The sequence below is a fragment of the Macaca nemestrina genome, chromosome 15 (genome assembly GCF_043159975.1).
Source record: "Macaca nemestrina isolate mMacNem1 chromosome 15, mMacNem.hap1, whole genome shotgun sequence".
NCBI classification, from domain to species: Eukaryota; Metazoa; Chordata; class Mammalia; order Primates; family Cercopithecidae; genus Macaca; species Macaca nemestrina.
The window spans coordinates 42,757,025-42,771,873 of NC_092139.1; the positions used below are offsets into that span (position 1 = coordinate 42,757,025).

Genomic DNA, 14,849 nt, shown 5'->3' on the forward strand with positions numbered 1-14,849 from the left:
TAAAGGATTTTTAAAAAAATTGTTCCCTCTTGGATCTTGGAATTAGGAAGACTTTTGTTGATGAAACATCACATTGATACTAATGATATGTTATTCATTTCTCTGATTACCTTAATCAAAGGTGTATTTAACTACCTACAATTTCTGACAAGCATGAGATAACCAGTGTTCCTATGTTGATGTTACTTAATTCAAAGCAGGATACCTAAAATAAAGAAAAAAAACAGAAGATTTATTGCAGCTAAATATATATGTGTTATTTGGCTTTGGAATATTGAAATAAATATTCAAAGCCATTTTTATTATTTTTTTAAACCATACCCGTAAGCTTTTCATTTTTCCTAGTGTGATATTTGATTTTTAAAATTTTTGCCTAAAATATTTCTTTTTTGTGTGTGCGTAAGAGAGTATTTGAAAAACAGAAAGGTTGTGATATTTATGATCTGTGCATTTCTCTCTGTATTTTCATAAATAATTTCCATCGAATGAACATTTTAAAAACTTTTTATTATGGAACACTTTGAATATACATAAAAGTACAGTGAATATCAAAGTGAACCTTCATATATCCATCATTACACTATAACAAACTCATAGCCAGTTTCGTTTCATCCATTATTCCTCCCCATCAGTGACCCCAACTGGATTGTTTTGAAACAAATCCATATTTGAAGCAAAAATAGATATATTATTTCTGGTTGGTCAGTTATGAACTGAAGATCTGTAAGTGGCCCCACCCCAGTTGTTACTAGGTCATAGATTATGATTTGCCTTAGCATACGTGCAGTGACCCATGTGTCCATATTGATCATTGATCCATCGTGGCTTTCTTAGCTATCTTGGCTTTCTTTTGTTAGCAGAGCTTACCTGCAACTGTAGTTTCAGAAAATAGAAAAGGCAGCTGTTACCGTCACTATACTGTATTGGCAGTGAAGGGGACCAAAGTAATGCTGGCTGACATATGAAGTGGTGAAGAGCAAGAGAGGAAAGGCCCCAGATGCTGGCTTACACTGGGGAGTCCACCTGGGGCATTGGCGTTGCTTTGAAGGAAAGAGGTTCTGCAGCTAGCTAAGCTTGGCCACGAAGAATGGGACTCACCTTGGCTATTTGCAGACATGGAGGTGGTTGCACGGTTCACGATCCTTTCCATAGGACGTTGTGAGAATTTCCTATTTAAAGTTTAAAAAGGACTTTTATTCTGAAGTGAAGCAAACACAAGCTAATGGAGGAGTTCTCATTTGGGGAGAGGGACTCCTCTGGACTGTGGTCTCCTTGAATTTATGCATTGGCAGTAATTTCAAATCTTTGGAGCTCTTTTGGGTCAGAATCCTGGTCATTGTTTCTGAATCTATATATCATTATCCTTAATGGAAGTTAAATTACAGATGGAAGCAAATGTACGTCATGGTCAGAGTCAGAATTACATTCTTGTGAACTTTATCCTATTGGTCATTTTAATTAGATTTGACTGGAAACGATTTATAGTAGTGGATGATTGACTTATATTAAACAAAACCATTTACTTTCTTATTTTGGCTTGAATATGTAAAGCGAAAATAATTTATGTTAATAAGTGATTTTGAAAAGTCATATTTAGTATTTATTAGTGACTAGTAGGTTTCTGTGTCAATTGTTTATTGAAAGTAATACATGTAAAATAAAATCAGAGGTATCCTGTTTTTATTTGCATTTTTATATAGTTTTTTGTAATCTAAAAGTCTTAGCTAAGAAAAATCGAGCTCATAAATATAGTTTATTGGCTTGGACAATAAAAAATCAATAGAAAGAGGTAGCAGCTTATAGTTCTGTTACCTTGTGTTACCTGCACAGCCCACCACAACCTTTTGACCTCATTTTCCCACTGGAAAAGCAGAAACAAGAGTGGAGTTTTATGTATTTCCTTCTTTGTTTATACATTTATTTTATAGAATTAAACAGAATGTTTGAAAATATGTCATTGGGATAGATGTGAAGTAAGTACTTTAATTCTAGTTTTGAGCAATTTTCATTTATTTTTGTCCATTTTCCATTTTATTTTATCCATTTTGTTCTTTAAAAAGCAAATCATTGGAATTAAAATCTGTAAAATGTTTTATGTAGATAGAAATGAAGAAATATTTCAAGTCTAATTTAAATATTTCCATTTGTTTAATATTACAAATGAAACACAACATGATAAGATTATAGGCTGGTTTTAAAAATTCACATTTGCTATTTATTGTTACTAGTAGATAATTTTTCTTCTATTTTTTTCTTCACAGGAAAAGAAGGTTTCTCTCTGATACAGAATCCTGAAATGTGATCTCCCTTAAAAAGGTAGGTGTATGTGCTTTTTAATTTGTGACTTAAAAAAATTTTTATCTTGAATAAATTACAACCCAGATGATTTAATTGAGAAGCAGTTTTTTTATGCCACTAACACGTGCCATTGCGAATTGAATTAAAACCTCAGATTCATCTTTCTAAATTCAATATTTAAGTTTGCCAGTCTTTTAAAAGAATGACTATTTTGGGACGATAGTTGATGTCTACAGCAGTCAATGTATGTGATGTATAATAAGTGAATGCTTCTCAGCAGATCCATTTTTTATTGCAATAAATTTATTTCAGCTCCTCTTGATGAAATGTGTTCCTGTCTTTTTCAGTGGGTGACATCTTTCTAGGAAACCCAGAGAGTTTGGAAGTGTAAAATGGTCTGTGGCCAGTAAAAAATGTGGTATCTTTCATTTTGTAGTGTGAGATTTCTTTTTCAGAGTGTGGATTGTGATTTGCTTGATACTTTGTCAGCTGTAATAAGGTTGGGGGCATTCTTGGGTATATGGTATCTTTTTGTAATCCATACAGAGCCTGCAAGAGGTTTCCACATTTCATGGAGTGAACTCATACTAGCCTAGGAGCCACTTTGGCTTTCTTTTTTTTTCTTTTCTGAGGCAGAGTCTCGCTTTGTCACCCAGTCTGGAATGCAGTGGTGTGATCTCGGCTCACTGCAACCTCTGCCTCTTGGGTTCAAGGGATTCTCCTGCCTTAGCCTCCTGAGTAGGTGGGACTATAGGTGCCTGCCACCACGCCCAGCTAATTTTTGTATTTCTAATAGAGATGGGATTTCGCCATGTTGGCCAGGCTAATCTCGAACTCCTGATCTCAAGTGATTTGCCTACCCTGGCCTCCCAAAGTGCTGGGATTACAGGCATGAGCCACAGTACTTGGCCTTTTTTTTTTTTTGGTTTTTGTCTCATACTCTTTATTCTGAAATACAGACTGGCTCTCCTGTTCTGAAAGGTGTAGTTGGGGACTTGGTTCTGATGAGAGCCATGCGTTCAGGGGAATGCCTGTGGAGACTGGGAAACCGCTAAGCATGAGTGGTGGGTCCCATGGGGCTGTCACCCCAAGCCACAGGACTGCCTCAGAGATTTGGGGGGTGTTTTAAGGTCACAGTGGTCAAATCTGACCTCGTGCCATTATCCTTTCATGTTATCCTCCAGTTTGCTCTCAGACTGTAAGATTTCAGCTCTTAGATCATTTCTGGGCTGAGAAGTTAGTCTGTAGAAACAGTTTGTCCTGATTTCATTATAATAACAAATTTGTGATGCTGATGGTGTCTTTCCTCATTTTTCTGCAACCTCACAAGAGTGACCATTCACCTCCAGCTTTTAATTACCTATCCAGCTAGCTCCCGGCCATCTCTGCCCTGGGAATGGCTTGGTTCTCCTCTGACCGAGCTCACCAAGCAGTTGCTCACATGTTACTTATAAAACACCCACCTCTAGATAGCAAAAAGCGAAGATTATGGTCCATATTAGATCACTGGAAATCTAGTGTGGAGAACAAACATACATTGATTTCCAAATTGAAAATAGAGGAGTTGAAGCGGAGTTGTAATGTTTGGCCCATTTAAGATAAATTGAACCACTCGTGTACATTCGACATTTGGACATAAACCCTATAAGAGTGTGCTACCAGAGTGAACTTATAGAGACCAGAGAGATTGTTGAGAATTCGCTTCAAAATTAGAGTTCAAAAACCTGCTGTATGTGATTAATTGCAGTGAATTGACTGTATAATAGTTAAATAAATGTTTGCTCTTTTTTCTCAGATTATTTCTTCAAAAATTGGCTTCAAAGATGACACAGAGAAACATGAGTTAATCAAAGACAGAGAGCGAGGATAATTTTTGATAGAATGATGACTGCAAAAGAGCTGATAAGTGTGATATAAATGTTGAGTTGTGAAAATACACTTTTAGGAAATCCAAATTGTTAAACCTTGATCATCTTTGAATGATAATTGGACTTAACTGCAGCATAAATCATCTGTATCATGTATCTGCACTAGCAGATATATATAGAAAAAATCTGACTTTCAACTACTAGGAAAGTGGCTTTTTCACATTTATCCAACATTAATCCAAAATCCCTCTTGGGAATAAAAACTCACATATTTGCAAGGTAGCCACACAGTTAGGAGCCAGTCTTGAAAAGGCTTCTCAACTGTGTGGGTGACAGAGCCCAGGAGGCTGTTGAGTATTGTAGAAGTCCTGGAGTATGTGGCAATTAATTCCAAGGATGTCTTGGAATTATATATATATATATGTATGTGTGTGTGTGTGTGTGTGTGTGTGTGTGTATATATATATGACTATTTTAAAACTCTATTGCTCCTGCTATAAGGAAATGTATATGAATATGAAATGTTACTGAATTAAGGGGAGCTTTTTTATTATAATGTATTTTCTTAATCAACAGAAATTAAAGCTACTTTATACTACTACCATTTATACTACTTTTATAAATGGCTAACAATTCATTTTGACACTAAACATGGGTTCTCATAATCAAAGAAATTGAAAATTGTTGCTCTAGAACCTGGGGAAGGTATCTGAATCATGTTAAGATTGGATCCATGATTCGAGCAAGACAGGGCCAGAAGGATTTTAAACAGTCAGAAGAAAGAAATACTCAGACGTTTATTTTATTAGATATTAGATTAGGTTACTGGGGCAATGGAGGAACTTTCTTCTAAAAACGTTTAAACAGTCCATTTTTGTTGTATGCTAGACTGGTTAGATGTATTCTTCAGTATGAAAGCTAGTAGCTACATGTGGTCATTTGAATTTAACCACATTTAGTTATTTTAATTAAGAAAATTAAAAATTGAGTTCATGATTTACACCAGTCACAATTTACATGCTCATTAGCTACATGTGGCTAGAGGGCAGCACATAGAACATTCTCATCATCACAGAAAGTTTTTTTTTTTTTTTTTTTTGGACAGTGCTGGGGACAATTGTCATCACTAGGACTGCTCTATGCCACTAGTAGTACCACCACCACAAAGCTATTCCTAGGGGCTTTGCCCTGGGGTCCTGGCATTGAATGGAGAAGACAAACCCTGGTTTGCCCTGTAAATCCTGGGAGATTTTTATGGACAGTAGTCCTTAGTGAATGCGTGGAAAAGAAAATTGTTTCCCCATAATCTTCCAGCTCCCCTCCCTTTCGTTATGGCCTATATCCCCTGACAAGCAGCAGGGGTCCATGTGTCAGTTTGAGTTAACATTTATTGTGTGTACAGTAGACATTTATCCCCATTTGGGCTACCTGACATCTGAATCCTTTTCCTGAATTTGGGGGCATTCCTTATTGTGTGAAGCTGAGTGGATAAAAGTGCTGTTTCTTTTAACTTCCCAAGCAGAAATGCCCACTTTTGTGTTTTTCTTGATGTCTGCCAGCAAGTAGGCACACTCGTGGGACTTCAGGTTTGTCACATCTGGGACTGGGGCTCTGGAGAGGTGGCTTAGAGAGGCAGTGGTTTGGAATTCTGCCCATCGCTGGTGCACGCAGCACCATGGTGGCAGGTCCAGAGCCACCTGTGGTGACCAGCACCATCAGTGCAGTAGGTGAAACAGAGTCATTTACTGGGAACAAAAGCAATACTAATGGAAACAGCCTTCCCATGAGTGTAAGGAGCCAGACTAGTCTCCTCTGTTCTAATGGACATCCTCCTTACATGGAATAATAACAGAATAATTTAATTTTATTTGTTATTATTAATTCTTTTTTAGAGACAGGGTCTTGCTCTGTTGCCCAGGCTGAAGTGCAGTGGCATGACTGTAGCTCAGTGTAACCTCGAACCTCATAACAGGAAAATTAAAAAAAAAATCAAAAGAAACCACTTAGGTGTAACACAAGGAAGATATGCTGACTTGTTTAATGGAAAGGAATATACTTTAATGGAAGAATACATATATCAGAATATCAAACGTCCCACATGGGTTTAGTAATTGAGCGACTCAATTTTTTTGTTTTTGATAGAGAATTGTGTTTATAATTCTGTTTCTTATATGCATAATATAATCAAAACTGTTGTCTGTGAATAATCACTCTTTTTCTGATTCCTACTGGCTAGGCTGATATGCCTGTTTTATTGCTTTTCCAGAACAGATAGACTCACATATTGTTGCACGTTATGTTTTGAGTTCTTAAGCATATTGTCTCTTCCTCCTGTGCACTGATTCCCACTTCCGTGCACACAGCAGCTGTGTGACCATCTGCATCATCTCAGCAGTGCCACAGCTTCCTCCGTAGAATGCTACGGTGTGTCGCCCATTGAGGGATTCCTCATCCCAAGCGTGATTTTTATGTGGGTAGGCTGCCCACCTGTGAAGTGAAGTTTCTGGTGGCTCATTTCTTCATATTTCATGATAATTGGTCAGAGGCTTGCCTGGCAGTGGAACCATCACCCCAGGGACAGAGGTTGCCTGCTGTCCATCATAACTTATGCTCAGCCCTCAATAGAAAAGAAGTATTGTGTGAAGCAGCCGCCTAACCAGAGAGACTGGTGAAGCAGCCTCCAGTTGTGTGTAGGTGAGCTATACAACTTGTTCTTACCAACACAATGTGAACAGTCAGTAGGGCAAATCTGGGACAAGGCTTTGAACCCCAGGCTCTATCGTGCTCTTTCCTGTGGTTGGATGCAGATGACTAGGAGGCCTGAGGGGATGGTGAGAGACGGGACTAAGTGAACCTGAGTCTAAATCATTGCATTATGGATGGCTCCTCACTATTCCTGTTCAGGAATCCATATGTTCCTGAACAGAAAATCTTTAATAGTCATATTTGCAGTCTTTCCCAGTAACAAACTCTATACAATGAAAGATAGAGTATAAATTATGTGAGCAAGAGAGAGAAATAAACTTCTATTATGTTAACTCTTTATATATTATCAGATTTGTTCATTGCAGAAGCTGACATTACCGTTGTATATCCTCATTCAGCCACATAAATCTCATCATTTCTTTTTATCAGGTATTAGCTGACATTTTTTCATTTTTCAGTTGCCCATTATGTGGAATCATCTTCTTGCATTGAGTAGTAGCATGGCTTATACATGAATGTGATTATGGCCTATATACATTTCCTACATATTGCCTAGTTTTGCTTACAGATTGGTCTAAGAGTTAGAGGAGAGCTTCGTGCCTCATTGTAAAAACAATTTGCCAGTTTTGTAAATCAGCATTTTTTTTTTTTTTTTTTTGAGATGGAGTTTTGCTTTGTCGCCCAGGTTGGAGTGAAGTGGCACGATCTTGGCTCACTGCAACCTCTGCTCCATAGGTTCAAGTGATTCTCCTGCCTCAGCCTCCCATGTAGCTGGGATTATAGGTGCCTGCCACTATGCCCAGCTAATTTTTGTATTTTCAGTAGAGACAGGGTTTCACCATGTTTGCCAGGCTGGTCTCGAACTCCTGACCTCAGGTGATCTGCCCGCCTCAGCCTCCCCAATTGCTAGGATTACAGGCATGAGCCACTGCACCTGGCTGTAAATCAGCAATTTTGATTGAGTTTTTAATCCTTTTGGATCACTGCAAAGATTGTGGTAACTGAGAATTCAAGTTCAGTGACTAATTTTGCTTCATAAATGTATAAAAAATCATTGATGGCCTTATTAGAAAACATTTCCCAGGCTTAATAGTTTTATATAGGCAACAGAGGCATCCAATGAAGATGGAAAGAGGGAAACAATTATACAAAATCATCTTAGATTATGACAGAAGGAGAAAGCATTTGATACTCATTTAAAAGCAGCAAATATGGTGATTCGAGATATACATTTTGGTTTTGGTTTGACATGTAAATTATTGCTTGGCAGAGATGAAGAATTAGGGATTTAATGTTTTTGCTTTTTAGTTTACTGTGTATTAACTAATAACATTTTCTTCTTCTACAATATGGAAATAGCAACTGTATACCTGTAAGGTTATTAATGGAGGTTTTGTGCATACTGATATATTTAAAATGTTTTTAGTCCTTTAGGGGAAAAGTGCTTAATAAACATAAATAACTACTTATGTTAACAGTTTATTTCTGTTGACTTAATATACCTTCTTTCTCCTCTTAATAATGCCAGAGCGTATTTGGGGGGCTATAGCTTGGACAAAAATAAGACATTATTAATATCAGCACTTTGTAACCTGAGACAGATGATATAATCTCTCCTGCCGTATTCTCTGGGGTTTAAAGGTGCTATTCAGCAAGATTATTATGAACACCAAAAAAATTTGCGTAAAATAGCTGCATGGCTGTCACTTCCACATAAGCTATGAAGGCGATGATGATAATTAAGTCTAGGACTTGTAGGAACCACATACACTCACTCCTACTACCTTTGTTCTTCTTCATGTCTACTCTGCCATTGTACATATTAACACATTGGCATATACTCTGTGCTTAGTATGGAGTGCTTCTCAAACCTTTTGGTCTAAGACCCTTCTATACTCTTAAGAATTGTTCAGAGTTCTAAACAGCTTTTTAACATGCAGCTTATATTGTAGCTATTTGCTATATTAAAATGTAAAATGGGGACATTTAGAAATACTTATTTTGGGTAACAATAATAAACCCATTACATGTTAATGTAAGTAAGAATTTTTTTAAATGAAGAAATACTGTATTTTTCCAAACAATATATGTTCGGTAAGAAGAGTGGCACCATTTAATATTTTTGCAAATCTCTTAAAGTCTTGCTTAATAAAAGATATGCGAATTCTCTTATTTGCTTCTGTAGTTTATTGAGATACTGAACATGATAAAGGCTCTGGAAAACTCTTCCAGAGAGTGAGAGTAATAAAAGGAAAATAATTTATTAGTATCATTATGGAAATAATTTTGATCTTTTGGAACCCCGAACTTGTCTTGAGCACACAGTTTGAGAGTGATTGGTCTACGTTAAATCCCCAAAGCCTATCTTTAGAGTATTTCCAGTTTTGTCACATTTACTACTTTGTACCAGAAAATCCCTTTCCCATCCAAAATATTAGTAAATAACTACTTCTATCTAGTTAATTCTTATTCAGAGAAATAACTAAGAGGCTAAATTATAATTTTAATTTTAGGCTGCAATTTTCCCATTTATTAATTGCACCTTCAGAATATTCTGGCATCTTAACCCATTTCCCCCATTCTCACAGCTGCTTTTAAGTCATTTGTCTCATTGATATGCACTATTATGAGAGCCTCTAAATTGGTCTCTGTCCCAGTTGCTATTGCTGTGCAACAAACCACCCCAAAACTAAGTGCTTAAAACAGTAACAATCACAAATCTGCAGTTAGGGCAGGGTTTAGCGGAGAAAGCTCATCTCTGCCCCTTATGGCATCAGCTGGGGATATTTTGACTGCATGCCAGAGGATCCACTTGTGAGATGATTCACCTACATGCCTGGCAAGTTGATTCCAGCAGTTGGCTGGGAGCGAAGAACTAGGGGCTTCCGTCATCACCTTGTGGCCTCTCAATGGACTGCTTGGTCTTCCTCATAGCATGGTGGCTGAGTTTCAAAAGTCAGTGTTCCAAGAGATAGGAGTAAAAGTTGTCATTTTCTTAAGGTCTGGACATGGGAACTGGTCTAGTGTCACTTCTGCTGGATTATTAGTCAAGCAGCCACAAAGCCTAACTTTAAGGAGTGGGAATACTGACTCCTACCTCTCGATTGGAGAAGTGTCAAAGAATTTGGGCGCCATGTTTTAAAATTACCATACTCTCCCTGCTTCAGTCCTTCTCACCCCCAAATTGCCCAGTATTTGCATCTTGTCCTCAGATTCAGTTTCCCAGAACATAGTTCTGTTTGTCCTGTAGCTCCCCATTTTCTACCTAAGAACAAAATTAATCTTGCATTCAGAACAATCCATTTATTAGTTTACCCTATTCCTTCTTTAGTATACCCTGTGCTTTAGCCCAAATTTATCTGGGTTTTTCTTCTTTTGCCTTTGATTGTACTTTTTTTCTCTCTTCCTAGAATATTATCCCTTTAATCTCTTCACATCCTAACATTCTGTCCTCAGAATAAATGCCACCACTCACATGAAGACTTCCTTAAGCTCTCCATCCTTTTGTAGTACATCCTTCTATTATCTCTCATCATATAGTTTAACTATACCATTTTAAAGACCTCCCAATTTCTGTCTTGTACAATAATATACGTATATTTTATATACTCTAGTAGATTTTATGTTCCTTGGAGGGGATCCATATTTTTAAATATAATATTAATCTTTAGTTGCTCTGATATCTTGAGATATATGTAACAAGTGCTTGATTTTTAAAAAAATGAGTGAATGAAGATATAAATGAAATTAACAGAGTATATTTAGACTCACCTAAAAAGCTGTTAGAAGTACTATGATTATTGATTAAAATTGCTGGTTAGCCACAAGCTAAAGAAAAATTGATGATTTAATTACCAAGCATAAATATTAGACAATATTTTTAAAAAGAGATCATACCTAAAATAACAGTACAACCATACAAAAGTTGGGAATGACTTTCCTAGAAATGTAGAGTAGGAACTAAGTAAGGAAAGCTACAAAACTGAATTGTAGGACATAAAATGAGTTTCATATTAGTGGAGAGAGATTCTTCGTTCTTGGAAAGCCGGATTCAGTATAGTAATACAAAATATCAGATTTGTTCAATTGAAGTGTACACTCAGTACAATTTCTGTAAAAATAGGGAACTTGACAAAATAATTCCAAACTGCATCTGGAAGAATGAACCTATTAATACTCTCAGAATTACAAGAAATATTTATAAGGGGCACTTGCCATCTTAGATATTAAAGAATATTTTAAGTCAATGATGATTGGACAATGGTATTGATACAGGGATACATCAATGAGTAAAATATTAAAGAACCTTGTTTTATATACCCATGTATGATAATTTAGTATATGATAAGGTTGGTGTTTCAGATTGGTAGGAAAAAGATTAATTACTCAATAAAAAGTATTACAAACAGGCTCTCTACCACACTGCTAATGTAGAAATAATTCTAGGGATCAAATTATATATATAACAAGATAAGCTATAAATGTATGATAAAAATCTATGGACAATATTTTTACAATTTATGTGTATGTGGGGAAGGCATCTCTAAGTAGGAACCATGAAGGAAAGAATTTTAAAATGTTACTACATATACATATGTTTTACATCTTTATTTTTCAACATGTTGGCGACCATCTCAACTTGTTTGAAGGACAGACCATATACTGGAAAGATATTTACAAACAATATGATCAACAAAGGCTGATATTCCTAAAGTACAAAGAGCTTTTAAAATAAATTCTTACAATCTTATCAGCAAAGTGAACATTTAAGAAAGTCATGGAGTAAATAGGCAATTCATAAAACAATGAATATGGGGCCATCAAACATATAAAAAGATGGTCCAATCTGTCAGCAGTCAAAAGTGCAATTTAAACCAACGGTATATTATTAGGTTGGTACAAAAGTAATTGTGTTTTTTTGCATCAAAAGTAATGGCAAAAACTGCAATTACTTTTGCACCATCCTATATTTCTCAGTAACTAAAATGACAAACAAAAATAAGCAAAAAGTTCATAGTTGATGATGCTGTGGGCAAACAGTGTAGTTATTTTTTCAAACTGCACTGAAGGGCCATATTTTCCCAGTCTGTTTTTGACAGATATGCTTGTAATGTACAGTAAAAATAAGTAGCCAGAAAACAAAAATCACAGGTATTCAGAATAAAACATCAAATACACACACACACACACACACACACACACACACACACACACACACACAGAGGATGTTCATCAGACATAAAATTAACTCTCTCAAATTGCGTTGAATGTTTCTAAATGTTTACTCTCAATTTCTGGGCCTATTTAAGTGGACCAGTTAGGAACATTTTGCGGTCTAGCACCATTCTATGGACCACTCCTTTAATGTGCCAATGGGAACATAAACTGGGTCAGACTTTGTGAAGGGAAGATTGGTAGTATGTATAAGATTTTAAATGTGCAAACCCTTCTATTTCTAGGAATTTGTTGTAAGGCAAATTGGATAGTTGTGTAAGATTATTTATCCTAGCGTCTTTGGTGATAGAGAAAAAGATGAAATCTAAATATCCTCCAGTAGGGTAAATGGTTAAATAGTTATGGTAGAGTCAGACTGTGGAATACTATGTGGTCATTAAATAATTAAGCAAATGTATATTCATTTTTTATTATAGAAAATTTCAAATGTACACAAAAGTAGGATGAATGCCTAAACCATCTCCATATGACCATCACCCAGCTTCAACTGTTACCAAGTTATGGCCAATCTTGTCCCTGCCCCTTCGAGTAGTTGTGCGTTTATGTGGGAAGATTATCATGACCTTTTGTAAAGAAAAACCAGGTTATAGTGGAGCATTTATTTACTTGTTCAACAATTATAGATTATACTCTCACCTCTGGTGTGGTACTGTTCTAGGTGCTGGGGCTTCAGAAGTGCTTTAAAAACATAAAAAACTCAGCTTGCAGCTTAGATTCTAGTGGTGAAGAAGTAACAACCAACAGTCGAAATTTTAGCATATAGTTACTGATAATCATTACAGAGAAAAGGGGGAATAGGGAGCATAGGATGTGTTGTCATTTTAGAAAAGATGAATAGGGAAGCCCCCCTTCCCCCGTCCCCACCTGAGATGGTGGTGTTTGAGTCAAGGCCCTAAGTTGCTAAGGAAGGACTACATGTCATCTGGGGGGGCGACCTCCTCAGGCTGTTGGGGGTGGGAGGTAGCAAATGCAAATGCCATAAGGCAGAGGTGAGCCTGCTCTTTCTGAAGAAGAGCAAGGAGGCCCCAGCTTGAACACGGGGAGAGTGCTGGGAGATTGGGCAGGAGGGTGGTGTAGGGAGGAGGGTCTTACAGGCCTCTGTGCAGACTTCGACTCCTGCTCTAAATGGAATAGGGAGCCTGTGGAGAATTGGGACCCGAAAACAATGGGATGTTACTTTTGAGAAGGCTCACGTTGGATGCTGAGTTCAGAATACACTGTGAGGGAGCACATCCAGAAGAAGGAGAATCAGGAGGTTATGTTCCTATGTAATCAGGGGAGATTGGGGGATATTGATTTGAACAAGGTTTGGAGGGATGGAGATGGTTTGAAGAGGTCAGGCTCTCAATCTCTTTTGAAGATGGAATCAGTAGGATTTGATCATGGATTCCATGTAAGGTATGAGGAAGGAAGAGGTAGTAAAGGGGATTCCAGGGTTTTCTGCCTGGGAAATTGAAAAGATGGAAGTGCTATTTGCTAGAATGAAGAAGACTGCATTATGAGAGGTTTGAATGGAGAAGATCAGGAGTTGGTTTTGGGTATGTAAAATTGTGATTCCCATTAGGTGTCCAAAATGAAGATAGAACCAGGAGTTAGTTGGATATTAAGAGTCTGGAATTCAGATGGGACTAGGCTGAAGATGTGTAAATGTGGGAGTTGTGAGTCTGGATGAAGTCACTAGAAAAGTGAATGTGGACAAGAAGCAAAGACAAGACTCAGAGGACTGAGTCTAAGGACATTTAGAGGGCGGGAGATAGGGAAGAATCAGTGTTAGAGATCAGGGATAAGAGTGAGCTAATGAAGTAGGAGGAAAACCAAGGGCATATGGTGTCTTAGAAGCCACCTGCTGAGTGTTTCAAGGAGGGAGGATTAATCAGAGAGGCTGTCAAAGAAAATGAGGACTGAGATTTGACTGAACAGGAGGCTGGTGCAAAAGTTGGATCAACATAACATGTCAGCTTGAATTCCTTGCTGAGGTATGAATTATGAAGCATGGAAATGATGATGATGATAATACTATTATTAAGAATTCAAAAGGAACAAGTTCTTCTTCTTTTTTTTAAGAATGCCAAATATATTCCCTACCATTAAAATTGGATATAGCAGCCAAAAAAGAAAGAAAAATGAATTAAAATTACTGAAAGACAATTCTACATGTTGTGTCAGATAGTTTAATTTAAATATAAGCTGGTTAATCCAGATGCAGCTGCCCAAACTTGGAATAATATGGGGGAAAAGCCTAGTGAGAAAGCAAAGTTGCAGGAGAGAGATATAGAGAGATGAGAGAGAGAGGGAGAGAGAAAATGAGAGAGAGAGAGAGAGAGAGAGAAGAAAGGGGTGGTTGAAGTAGTTGCATAGGAAAAACCAGGTGCCTGCTAAACTTATTGAGTCCCAGAAATGTAAGGTGCCCCCCACCAAAAAAAAAAAAAAAAAAAAAACAAGTGTTAGCTGCTCTTATCACTAACTTTAGCCTGAACAGACTTGAAAATGTATACATTTTTCATAGATGGTTTCCCTGATACTTAAATAATATACCACGATCTTCAGAGCAGAGTTGTGAATTTGTGTCCCTGGTTCTAAAGTATTGAACGTTTATAAAATGGTGTGGCTATAAGAGTACCAGAGTTGTGCTGGAGTTTCAGTTTCTTTAGGCAGTTGATTTGATTAAAACAAAACAAAACAAAAACAAATAACCAACTCACACTTCTGGTCCTTTCTCTGGAAATTATGAATTAAAATATC

General features: G+C 37.0%; 1 protein-coding gene across 11 annotated transcripts in view; it reads left to right on the forward strand.

The window, feature by feature from the left end:
* The window catches only part of LOC105481530 (phospholipase C beta 4), a 408,983-nt gene that overhangs the window by 25,136 nt on the left and 368,998 nt on the right, over nucleotides 1-14,849 (forward strand). For all 11 annotated transcript variants that reach the window (XM_011741179.3, XM_071079654.1, XM_071079655.1 and 8 more), the window contains exon 2: nucleotides 2,262-2,316. The gene's annotated coding sequence lies outside the window, so the exon portion shown is untranslated. The remainder of the gene's footprint in view (nucleotides 1-2,261; nucleotides 2,317-14,849) is intronic.